This window comes from Ischnura elegans, chromosome 7 (assembly GCF_921293095.1).
Source record: "Ischnura elegans chromosome 7, ioIscEleg1.1, whole genome shotgun sequence".
NCBI classification, from domain to species: Eukaryota; Metazoa; Arthropoda; class Insecta; order Odonata; family Coenagrionidae; genus Ischnura; species Ischnura elegans.
Window position 1 is genome coordinate 117910230 of NC_060252.1, and position 9461 is coordinate 117919690.

Below are 9461 nucleotides of genomic sequence, written 5' to 3' on the forward strand. Positions count from 1 at the left end.
ATTGTGCTTTTCCACATATTCCATTAGTTATAAAAATCTTGAATAGTTGCAGAAAAGCAAGCTTTGTCATCATTAACAGAACAACCACTACATCAACAAATATTTCACATGCCTTCATCAAAGAAATATGTACTTCCTGAAATTAATGCAACTCGGATTCTGCACTATGTCAATATAATAAGTGTGATTTTAAAAGAGAAACACGCCTTTACAGAATATTTATGAACACGATGATTTCACTTCTCACAAACAAACCTACAAGAAATACAGTCCTCTGACAATGTTTGTTGGTTCTTATTGGCGACGTAACGCACATACGCATAATACAAATACAATACAAATCTCAGTACTTGCTCAAAAACTTAAGAGACACGATAAATTATTAAATAAACACACTCAAGAACAAATATCACTTCACGACTTTCACTATCACTGAATGGATGCACGAACTACTTAATTCGTCACTGCGGGCATTTAGCACAGGTTAAATAATAATCAAATAAATAACTGTTTTCTCCGCAACCAACAACTTCACCACAACACAGTCGACCATGTGCTCGTAAACTGTCCGGATAACGGTATCGGTTATTGGCATCATTGTTTGCGTTTGCTATCTTCTATAGGTAGGTAGCAGCACCACGCTATCTTTCCGTCCTTGTTGAGAACCTGTTCACTAGCTGTTCACTGTTTTCTGTTCGTACCTTGTACCGTGAAACGGACTATGAACCGGCCCTTGCCTGTTGACTGTCCGTTCACTGTTGTCTGTTCGTTCACTGTTGTCTGTTCGTTCCCAGTCCGCTGAAACCACAGAGTACATACTCTTTGACTGAAACATACGGCCCCTGCCTGTAATTGGCGAAGTAAAGTATTTAACGTGCGTAAGCCGAGCAGATAGCTAATATAATTTGCGTGCTCACTTCAATAACCGTCATCCGTGGTTGATGGTAATCGTGATAATGAATTCAACCGTATATAATTACTGTTTAAGTATATGATATTTTCTTTGGATTCAATCAAACTTCCTTGTACTCAATTAAATTTGGATTAATCCAAATTGTTGTCCAAATTCCGAAACTTAAAACAATTGTTCGTACGTTGTTCATAATCTGTTCTCAAAATCTCCAAAAGGTTCCAAACTGACAGCGAACAGGCATCATTTTTACGTAAATCGATAGGGTGTTTAGTGTTTGTTCACTGTTGTCTGTTCATTCCCTGTTCGGTGAAACATACTACCAACCGGCCCCTGCCTGTTAAAAGCTTGTTCACTATTGTTCCCGAAATGCTTGTTGCCTGCCTGTTAAGGAACAAGCTGCAAACAGAGTACAAACTGTTGGTAGGCTGTTCGTAAGTTGTTCCTACTTGTGAGTGACCCGAGATTGTTCGTTGGCTGTTTATACTCTGTTCACTAATCTCCAACAGGCTATCAACAGACTTCAAACGGACAGCGAACAGGCATTGTTGTTTCAGAAATCGACAGGGTTATTACATTTTTGTCATTATTCTCACGTAAAATTCTTGCTAAATATAAAATCTCATTTTGTTCTTTAAAATGAGACAATTCTAAATAAATCCAAGTTTGTTCGATTTATGTCGCACAATTTGAGTACAGGTTGCTGATACAGTTTCTTTTCTCTTGCTTTCATCCTTTGGAGTGATCTGGACACATAACCTTGTGTGGTTTCGTGGACTAATCGCGGTAAAGTTGCATCATCACTCCACATCCCAGAAGTTGTCATCCCTGGAAAATGTGTGCCTTACTTCAGTTGATTTAAAAGTGTGGACTTTCGTAAGTAATCGTTCACTTGACTAGAGTTTTGTTCATATAGATATTCTATTTCCATGTCAATAAGTCTTGATAAGAATAATCAGGTCCATTTTGATTGAATTATGCTAATTCTGATTATGATTGCAGGTTACTGTACACATTTTATTCTCACATAACTTTCATGATGTCTTTTTGGAGTCCCTTATTTCATTTGAAATATTCTTATGCCGCCGTTAGCGACTCTGACGAAATATTAGTTCACACAAGGCCATAATTTTCTCCGCCGTATTAATATCGTTTTCCCATGCACGCCATTCATTTCTCAGAAATACTTTGCCATTGAATATTGGAGATTGAAAATTACAACGGCGCATTGAAGTCGTTACGAGTCAACCGGAAAAAGGTGGCATTAGCTAACTTAAATCTACTCCAGCATCATAACTGTACGACCACCGTCGCACATGTGAATTCTCCCGTATGAAATCGCAGTACAGGCATCCCCCGAGTTACGTATGTCTCGACTTACGTAAATCCGTACTTACGTAAGCGATAACCGTATTTCAAATGATTACGTTAATTTTCGAATGCGAGCGCGAAGAAGTAGATATTCGCTCGTACAACCTATGGTAGAAAAAATATCGAATAGTTATAGTTTTTTCGTGCTAAAAATAACAAAGTGACCCATTTTTGTCATTCCTCGAAGGAAATTTCATTAATTTCTGTAGAAAAATCGCTTATAAATTCCAAGTCAGCAATCAACGTGAAAATTTGCAGTTCTAGCGATGGATGTGGTGGCGTATGTGGTTGCGCTCATTCCTGTACGATACAACTTGTTATACAGCAATCTCTGAAGCGCCAACGCAAAGGTTCGACTTACGTAAATTTCGACTTACGCATAGTCTGCCGGAACGCATCTCTTACGTAACTCGGGGGATGCCTGTATAGGGTAGTTTCCTATCATTATTTTATTGCCTAAATCGAAAGAATATTACTCCTGGAGTACGTATTTCACACTTTTAGATTTTTAAATGACGATATCTATTTTTCGCGATTAAATGAAAAGTGAAAATTTTCTAGCGCGCGAAAACGCGACGGCTAGGTATGAATGCTGGGAAAACCCCGTGTGACTTCGTTCCGGTTCCCACTGCCGCACGTGAGGTGACCTTGGGGCGAGGCTTTGAGCGCTGATACGACGGAGGATGCTAGTAGGTATCAGAGTACCCTGCTAGCTGGTAGTGCTTGGCTTAAATATGGATTATTATTCCCCTATCAAACGAAGGAAACTTTCCGACCATTGGCAGTTATAATAGGTGATTATTAAGACACGTTTCCCTGAAGTCTGTGACTCATGCATGCATTGGTAATCTCAGACGATGTATAACTCCTATCTACTCGTACAGGAACTAGATCCCTGTGACGTCACGTGGAGTAGCATCGCATGGGCGCCAATCTGGCCTTTTTCAAATGCAGTTAAAGTCGAACATTGCCTTGCATTGCATTCATCTAAAACGGTACTTCTAAAATCAAATAATTTGTATATTATGAATAAACTAATGGTGGATAATTAATCGCAATCAATGCCTTTCGTTTTCTTTGTTGAAGGAAACTACCCTATTCCATGGCAACACATGATTTGGACAGCAACAGGGTGTGCGCCCGTAAGCAAGCGCTAAAATGATTCCAACTTGAAAGGAAGACGGTTGCCATGTACTAAGGGGGGAAAAAAGTATCCCCACATAGTTTGTGCCGCCACTATCGCTCCGCGGCTTCTTGGGTTTCCTTTCCAGTAGGCTGCTATTCTTTGGTGAATGAGGGAAATTCAAACAAGGCAAACCATTTCCTATATTCGTCGTCCAAATACGCGACCTACCACTGAGTCTCCCGCAACCCAGAGCGTGACTCGCGATGGACTCCTTATAGAATTGGGGCGAATTCGACGGCATCATGTGCGCACATTGGGAACGCTCCTCTGAAATTTCCTTCGCCTATCTCAACGAAACGATAAAAATCACCACGGGCCATAGGAATCGTTCTCTTAAGGTAAACAAGACAGTCAAGGTGTATATTCGATGGGCCACGTATATGAATGCAGATAGTGCGTGAACCATTCCGATGACTTTTATTATGTATACGGTGAAATTACTTTTAAGGCTCAAAGGTGGAAAATTACTCCCTTTCTCAGACAGGGTTATAAGCTTTATTTTGGCTGCCTGTTGGGTGGCCAAGATAAAGGATGGGCTCCCTATGTGTTGTGTGGCACCAGTGTAGGGCTTCTTACTGGTTGGACTAAGGGAAAACGTCGTAAGGAATTTGCCGTCCCCATGATTTGGCAGATCATATTTCAATTTCAAAAATGAAAGGAATTACAACGAAGTCAAAATACGCAGTAAAATTCCCAGACAACTATGAATCAGCGATACTACCGTTCCCTCACTCCGAAAATTTACAAGCGCCGAAAGCAATGGAGTATGTTAATCTTATCCACATTAATTTACACTCATCAGTGCGGATTAATAAAATGGCTTTTGGGTATTTTTCGAACTTAAATTTTGCTCTAAATTAATGAAAATATTTAAACATTATCTTGTCCCATAGTTTACCCCGGAAATTAAAGAAGTTGTAGATGGAAAAAGAATGGAATCCAGAGGTGGTCACAAAAAATGAATCGCAGCATTCTTTGATTTTATTCTACGCCGTTGCTTGCTTTTCAAAAAAAAGTTGAGTCACACGAGGAATGTTCCGCGGCCTTTGATTTGGAAACTATGGAGATAACAAGAGGACATGTGTGGATCAGCAATTTCCATTTAGTTGGTTGTCAGGATAAACCAAGGATCCATTTAAAGGTTGTCAGGCCATCGTATAAATATAGGATCCTGATGTGCACCACAGGGGAAATGGGATGTTTGAGGGAAAGTCAAACCTAAAGTTGCCCAAAGAATGTGCAGTTCTATGTTGCTCTTTCCCCAGTTAAAACCAAATAGAAATTGGATTGGGTAGATATTTTCACCACGGGTTCCAGTGATAGTGAGAGTGCAGGTGATCACGGTCATCGTCGAAGGTCATCCCTCTAGGATTTCCAATGCGGAATTGTTAAGTGACAACTGATCGCAATGACGATGAGCTCGCCTTTAAAGTAGGTTTCAGATAAATCGTGAGAAAAACTCCCAAAATGTATTAAAGACTCTGTTTGGAAAACATGCAGATTCTAATGCTAATTTAGGAAGTATTTATTTAAAAGTAACTTATTAACACCTGAAGACGTTGTGTTTATTATATTGATCGAAGGGCGATTGACCGATTCTTTCTGCAGAAAAGGAAGTGGCTTCGGGGTTTTTAGTCACAAGATGGTAGATTGTGTTGGAAGTTCGTCTATATTATCGCTACTAAATTGAAACATTAATAGTCTGGCTTCCTCAGAGCTTCCTGTCGCCCTCCAGGCAAGGTATTTTTAAGTTGAAAGTATCATCGACAATTTCGAGGTGGAAATAAATTCACCATAAGACTCTAACGGACTGCGAAAAGAATACACATTTCACATGAGTATACGCTTTCGCCAATATTATACGCAAGTCTCACTTTGTTATGAACTATAAAACATTACAGATGCACATCAGCTACCTTTCCATTTCACGGCATCGACTTTCCGAGCCGACGAAGTCTACAGTTTCACTAAAATACCTATTTCCATTTTTTTAAGTGGAGTCATGGTGTCCAAATACAAACGGAAAACCGAGCAGCAGTCCTGGGACCCTCAGACGATGCAATGAGCTATCAACGCCGTGAAAGATGGTATGCCAATGCAAACAGCTGCAAAAAACTTCAATGTGCCAAGAAACACGTTGAAACGCCGGGTTTTAAATAAAAACCAGCATGCTAAGGAAATAAACAAAGTTCTTGGCCACTACCGTCCTGTTTTTAATGAAGAACAAGAACAGCAGCTTGTACAACATCTTTTAGAAATGGAAGTACGTTTTTTTGGAATTACTGTACATGATTTGCGTAGTCTTGCATACAAACTTGCAGAGCAAAATAATATCCCACATAATTTTAACCATGAAGCAAAATTAGCTGGGAAAGATTGGGTTAGGGGCTTCAGACACCGCCACCCTGAAATGGTGTTGAGAGTGCCAGAGGCTACTTCGGCAGCAAGAGCCCAAGCATTTAACAAAGTAAATGTAACAAAGTTCTTTGATATTTTAGAGGATGTCCAAAAAAAAAACATTTATATCCTCCTCACAGAGTGTACAATGTCGACGAAACAGGTCTTATGACTGTCCGGACTAAATCGTCAAAGGTTTTTGCACTTAAAGGCAGACGACAAGTTGGCTCACTCACATCTGCTGAAAGAGGTGTTCTTTCGACATTTGTAGTTTGTATGTCAGCAGGGGGGACTTTTATACCTCCTATGGTTATTTATTTCCAAGGCAGCGGATGAAAGTTGAGCTCCAAGATGGTTCTCCACCAGGGACAGTATTTGCCTGCCATCCATCAGGGTGGATGCAAACGGACATTTTTACTCAATGGTTTGAGCACTTTTTACACTTTGCAAAGCCTTCAGAAGACGACCCTGTTTTATTGGTACTTGATGGACATGCAACTCACACAAGGAACCTTGACTTTATCGAAAAGGCTAGGAAAACCCATACAACTGTGGTTTGCATCCCCCCTCATTGCAGTCACAAGCTCCAGCCGTTAGACGTAGCGTTTATTGGGCCATTCAACACCTTTTATATTCAAGCAATTGAGAGATTCTTGCGAAATAACCCAGGTAGACAAGTAACTCAATACCAAGTGTCTCGTCTTCTCGGGGAGTCATTTTTAAGTGCTGCTATTCCTACTGTTGCGGTTAAGGGATTTAGAAGGTGTGGCATAGTGCCCATCAACAGAGATGTGTTCACTGATGTAGATTTTGTTGCTTCTACCACAACGGAAATTCCCAATCCATCTCAGTTACACCCAACAGCTGACATTAATCAAGTTTTACTGGACCCTCATAAAGAAGGGCCTGCTGATGCCGATCCCAAGGCAAGTGCAACATCAAGGGCCTGTTGATCCCGATCCCAATGCAAGTGCAACATCAGGGCATGTTGATCCCGATCTCAATGCAAGTTCAACCTCAGGGCCCACATTAGGTTCCGGAGACCCCACAACATTATTTGTTCTCGTCTCTTCAAGCCCAAATACCTCAACTAATGGATACCCATTAAAACGCAATGCCTCATCTGCATTAAGCTCCATGCCTAGTACCTCATCTGCTGTAAGTCCAACCGCCATACCCAGTACATCATTTGCTGTAAGCCCTCGAGAGATTATCCCGATTCCAAAAACAAACATCATCAGACGACAAAATAAGAGGAAAAAGGGTTCGGCTGCAGTTTTAACCTCAAGCCCTTACAAGACTGAACTTGAAGCAGCGAAAGCAGAAAATGAATACAAAGAAAGACTGAAGAACATTAAACTAGAGAAAAAAGAAGAAAAAAAGAAGTTGGCAAACAAAAAAAAGAAGCCTGTCAAAGAGAAAAGGAAACCAAAAGTGGCAAATCGTGCTTTGTTTTTGAACGAATCAGATAGTGATGAAAGTGACGTGGATTGTTTGTACTGCCAGGACTTGTACTCAAAATCGAAACAAAATGAAGGGTGGATAAGGTGTTCGGGTTGCCACAAATGGGCACATGAAGCGTGTGCCGGGTGTGAAGAGGAGGACAATGAATTCATTTGTGACCTGTGTAAGTAGACTGCAAACATAAGACAAAAAATTCGTAAAAAGTTGTAAAGTCATTGTTAATTTTCTTATTTTCTACTTTACACGTTGTAAGACAATGTAATAATAACTAAATTTGTAACAATAGGAAATACACTTTGCTATTTAAAATGCATTTGTTGTATTATTTTTGACATCGGGCAAAGTGGCGACCCTGTGGCCATTTTGCCCTACCCCATCGGGCAAAGTGGCCATTTGGTTGGGTGTGACAAAAAAATTATTTTTATAAAAAGTAACTAAGATACAGGTAAGTATTATTTTTTTAAATGATTATAACTATATATGCTATCTTATATATAATTTTCATTTCTATTGAACAATTATAACTACTTTAAAAAAATAGTTTTCCTTAGGGTGGCCACTATGCCCACCCTTCCCCTACATTGTAGTTGCATACAAGTGAATGCCGTTCTAGGTCACCTAAATTGGATTTGGGTACATTAGCAATAAATATATTTTAAATATAAAACTAAATACTTGCTGTAGGGCACCTAAACTGGGTTTGAGAACATGTAAAACAAATATATTTTATATTAAAAACTAAATACTTGGTGTCGGGCAAAGTGGCCACGGTGGAGGGTAAAGTGGTCACGGTAGTGGCCATTTTGCCCTTTCTGACGCCATTAAAAAAAATGCGACTTTGCACGAACACCTGTAACACCCAGCTCTTACTCCTACACATGAATTGATAGCCTAAATCACACTCTTTTCAAAGGTTATTGTCAGCATTACGTACTAGGGTCGTAGTTACAGTTATAACAAGTAAAGCAGACCACTTACCTTACATCAACAACTTGAAAGATAATAAATTTGATGATAAAATCCGAACTCGCAAACTGACCACCTTCACAGCGCTACGGTACACTAATGGAGGTCTCGCGCAGTAGTTGCGGCGTTGGGCATTGCGTTACAGCACTAGGTGGCAGAGAAATCGGCCGTGGCCACTATGCCCGCCATAGAGCTGCTTAGAGTACTCAGGGAAAAATTTCTGCTGTGTAAGTCATTTGGAACTGTCATCTATCTGCTTTGTACCACTGATTTGTATGTGCTTTTGAACTACTGTGGAATTGAAACACGGTACACAGCAGTTCATGACGTCATAGCATCCTACCATGTCATCAACTCATTTGTAACATATTTTGAACTGCCTTGGATTTCCATTGGAAACTGCTATGGGACTCATTTGGATTTAAATTTGGAACTCGTTTGTACCACTCGTTCATCCGTTTTGAAACGGATTTGTACCAGTTGGACACCCATTTGGAACTCATTTGTACACCATGCCACCTGCTTTGTAGCAGTTCAAGATGGCGTACTCAATTTTCTAGAAGTTTATTTTAGTCTGCTTCGGATATTTAGGCAAGATGAATATTACGAATTGAAGTGCGGCAGTGCCGCCATTTCGCAATCGCTCCATTGCTTTGCAAAGCATTAGTCATTAACGAAAGACCTTCAAGCTCGACAAGCTTAACACAAGATTCATGTTTTCACATAGCGGAGTGAGGGGTAAGTCACTTCGGTGGTCAAGAAAGTCCTTGTCGAGAGCTTAATTCCGATCTTACGTGGTTGATGTGGATCATTCAGTGTCCATTTTTGAGTGAAATGCCTTCGTTTCTGGATATTTTTTCTTGAAAACCGTCATGTTAAATATCTGAAAATGCAATGGGAAATGCGAAAAAAGGCCTTTCCGGGTAATCGAACTTGTCAACCTCGACATTGAAATATATTTTCGAAGGAGGGATTCATGGCGAAAAAATTCAGCCCTAAAATACGGATCCAAATATGGACATAAACCATTTCCTAGGGATCGCGAAGACAATACATCGGTATGTTTCATCATAGAGTAAGTATATTATATACTTACTCTATGGTTTTATGTATATTAATCTATGCAATATACTACTTTTCCGGTAATATCAAAGAACGAAAGCAATT

The 9461-nt window shown here is 39.9% G+C and overlaps 1 long non-coding RNA gene across 1 annotated transcript; it reads left to right on the forward strand.

The window, feature by feature from the left end:
- Positions 1 to 1682: 1682 nt before the first annotated feature.
- LOC124161916 lies at positions 1683 to 5569 on the forward strand. The gene is made up of 2 exons (XR_006865444.1): positions 1683 to 1774; positions 5463 to 5569. It is a non-coding gene; the product is annotated as an uncharacterized LOC124161916 (long non-coding RNA).
- The last annotated feature ends 3892 nt before the right edge of the window (positions 5570 to 9461 follow it).